Source organism: Cariama cristata, unplaced genomic scaffold (assembly GCF_000690535.1).
Source record: "Cariama cristata isolate BGI_N322 unplaced genomic scaffold, ASM69053v1 scaffold1468, whole genome shotgun sequence".
NCBI lineage: Eukaryota > Metazoa > Chordata > Aves > Cariamiformes > Cariamidae > Cariama > Cariama cristata.
Window position 1 is genome coordinate 24,796 of NW_009629247.1, and position 3,165 is coordinate 27,960.

Below are 3,165 nucleotides of genomic sequence, written 5' to 3' on the forward strand. Positions count from 1 at the left end.
CAATACAATGCCAAAGCAGCGGTGTTTAGTACAATGTGTAGTATCACACCACTGGCATGGGCACAGAGCGTGGCACTTGGGCAAGCCTTGCTGCTAAAGGGATGGCACTGGAAAAGCATAACAGAGTCAGGCATCCCCGCCTTGACAACGGCTACCCCACGCTCCCTCTTCCGTCTGCTAACTCAACTCTCTTTTTTTTCCATTGCTGAAAGCCAGGCAGAAACTGTGAATAATCAGCACTTTTGAGTCCACGGTTTCTCTTGTCTCCAAGGAAACTCTGCTGTTATGTTCAACATCAAAACCAGCAGGATTTTCAAGGAGGGAAGTCTCCACAGGTAGCAGCAGGGAAGCACCCTAAGGGGGAGAAGAGGGAGGAATCTCTGCAGAAGGAGAGGAGTTGGGAAGAGCTTTGCACAAGCTAGGTAGATATGGAGGGGCAAGGCTAGAGGTCACTGAGAAAGCTATATGAGTCTTTCCAAGGTGGAAAGCTTCTGGTGCTGGGTCACGCAGTGAGAGGGCAGAAGTTAAATAGCTCATCCTTGTGTGGAGCGAGGAAAGACTCAGTGCTTGCAAGGAAGGGATGTCCCAGGCTGTTCAAGGGAAGGCAGGCAGGGCCATGCTTCACCCTCAGGGCTCTGCTCAGTGGCCTGACAATTGCAGTTAGTAGCTATCAAGTCCTACTTGCTTTTGTGCAGATTATTGGCACTCCAGAGTAGGAAGCTACAGTCCCTCCAACACCAGCTGAGTAAAACAGGTGCTTTGCAGGGACCATCTTTGCAAGGATGGCAAAGGAGGAGTGGATGTCTCCGCTCCTGCCTCACTTTCCCCCATCGGTAGGTCCGGAGCACTGAATCCAGCCACTGTGCTATTAGCCGGGTTTTTTCAGTCCTGAGGACCAGGACAGAGAGGGGTCATGGACTCCCTTGCTGGAGGCATCCTCACTCCTCATGCTGTTGGAGCCTTTGCAGCCTGGCCCATTGCGTGCCCTTGGGAAGGGAAGTATGAGCTGAAAGCAATGCAGCCAAAGTGCCTACGCTGAAAATTTTCATTCACAAGCCCAACTGGGGTGAACTCAGCCATCTTTGTGTTGCTATAGCAGCCCCTGGCAGGGCTTTCTGCTCAGTGAACCGCTAGGGCATCTCCATTTTCCGATTGCTATCTGGCAGCCAGCTCCCCCCCAGCCAACTCCTACCACGACAAGGGACCCAGGAGGAGCATGGATCTGCCCAGGGTCTGGCCACTGACCCATCTCTGTAAGAGAGCACCAGCTAAGGGAAGAAGAACCTACAACGGGCAGGAATTTCAGCCCAGCTAAGCTCTACAATGACAAAGTGATCACCAGCTGATCAGCTGGTTTGGGAATAAGTCTGATACTGGGACGACAAGTGCCGCTCTCCCCATTGCTCCCTACTCATGCTAAGGTCCTATGGTAAGGTTGTCTCCCTCTCTAGCTGCCCACCAGGCATTTCACCCCAGCCCAGAACATACAGTCCCACTTTTAAAGCACTCCCCTCTGGGCAGTACTCTGTCCTAAAGCAGGGTGAGAGCCATCCCTGCTGCTCTCACATGCATACACCCAAGAAAATCTGCCATCCTCCTGTCCTGCTTCAGCCCCTGGACCTGGCAGCGCTCTTATTCATGCATTCAGATTTGCTGACAAAACCACTCACCTGGAACAAGTGCCAGTCGTCAAGCAGGAAGGTCAGCGGGTGTTTTTCGTCTTGGGGGATTATTCTGAGTTGTTTCGTTCTTTAATTGTTTAAGCTCAAAGGCAGGATGCAGTATTTTCTCCTCAGAAAGGTACAGCGTTAGCAGCGAGCTCTGAGCAGTACCTCCTGAGAGAGGAAAGGAAGACTGTAATATGCTCAGGATACATGGCAGTAGGGGGTGGGGGAGTGGCATGTAGGAGGAGACTGAAAAAATCTTCGATGATTGCAGGAGACCAGAGAACAGAAAGCACCTGTCACCATGATGTTGCATGTAGCCCATACTGGATTTAACACTACCAGTGTTTTTGCACTTTCTTCTGCCTTCTCACACAAGCTGCAAAGAGAACTCGCAGTAACAGAGAGCAGGGCAAGCTGTTAAACGAGAACCAGACCTCATCCCCATCCCACTCCTGCCCCTCAGTCTGTTCCTTCCATGGGGATGGCTGCATGCAGAAATCCATCCAGCAGCCACAGCTGGATACCCTGAACGGGCAGGTTCTTCTCCAGTCCAGTTTGTGTAAGTTGGACCTCAGAGATCCAGCCACACCCTGTGCTTTGTCCAGATCAGCCCGAGGGGATGGAGGGGATGGACATGTGTCTGTGCCTCAGCCGAATCACTGTAATTTCCCGCTGGTGTATTAGGCAAGTCACAAGGAGGAATCAATTCACTGAGTGTACAAAGGAAATACGTTAGCAATACAGTCTGTCCGGGAGCCAGACTGCTTTCAAGGAAGCGGGCAAAACTTCCACTGTCTTTACTCACTGATCTCTTAAATATTGATTCCTGATGGTATAAGCCTGGCATTTCAAAATTTCTATTAATGCACTATGCCAAAAACACATCAGGTTGCAGGTGTGAGCACCACACACCCTGTGCTGGCCTCTGAATGGGGCAGTGAGAAATTATGTGCAAAAAACCAAGCCCCAGCACCAAGGTCACAACAGCACCTCTCTTTCTATTCCTACCAGAGACATGACTCACAGGGGACACATCCGTTGTTTCCTGACAGTAGCCTTCTCCTTAATTCAGGTGGCACCAGTGCAGGGGGTTTGCCGCATGCTCCAGGTTCAGCATACCAACAGCGATGCATTGTGTCTGCAGCTAGAACTTGCCACAAAGTTTGAACTCACCCAGCAAGGGATAGGTCAAAGTCAGTGTCAGGCTCATCTGACAGAGTCCTGGAACTGAAATCCCCGAGCCCTACGTCCCCATCAGACTCTGTGGGAAGAGGAGCACTAGACCTCTTCAGCCCAGGTTACAGAGAGCGGCTCCCAACACCAACTGGCTTTTTGCAGATATTAATCGTAGAATCATTTAGGTTGGAAAAGACCTTTAAGATTATTGAGTCCAACCATAAATCAGGATGGTGATTAGATGGGACTTCGCTGGACAGGCCATTTGGAGCCTGGGGTCTTGACCATCTCTGTCATTCTCCCTTGTTTTAACTTGCTCCAT

General features: G+C 50.8%; 1 protein-coding gene across 1 annotated transcript in view; it reads right to left on the minus strand.

The window, feature by feature from the left end:
• LOC104165441 (excitatory amino acid transporter 4-like) overlaps positions 1-1,834 on the minus strand; it is a 21,081-nt gene extending 19,247 nt beyond the window's left edge. The window contains exon 1 of the mRNA XM_009705080.1: positions 1,671-1,834. The gene's annotated coding sequence lies outside the window, so the exon portion shown is untranslated. The remainder of the gene's footprint in view (positions 1-1,670) is intronic.
• Positions 1,835-3,165: the final 1,331 nt, after the last annotated feature.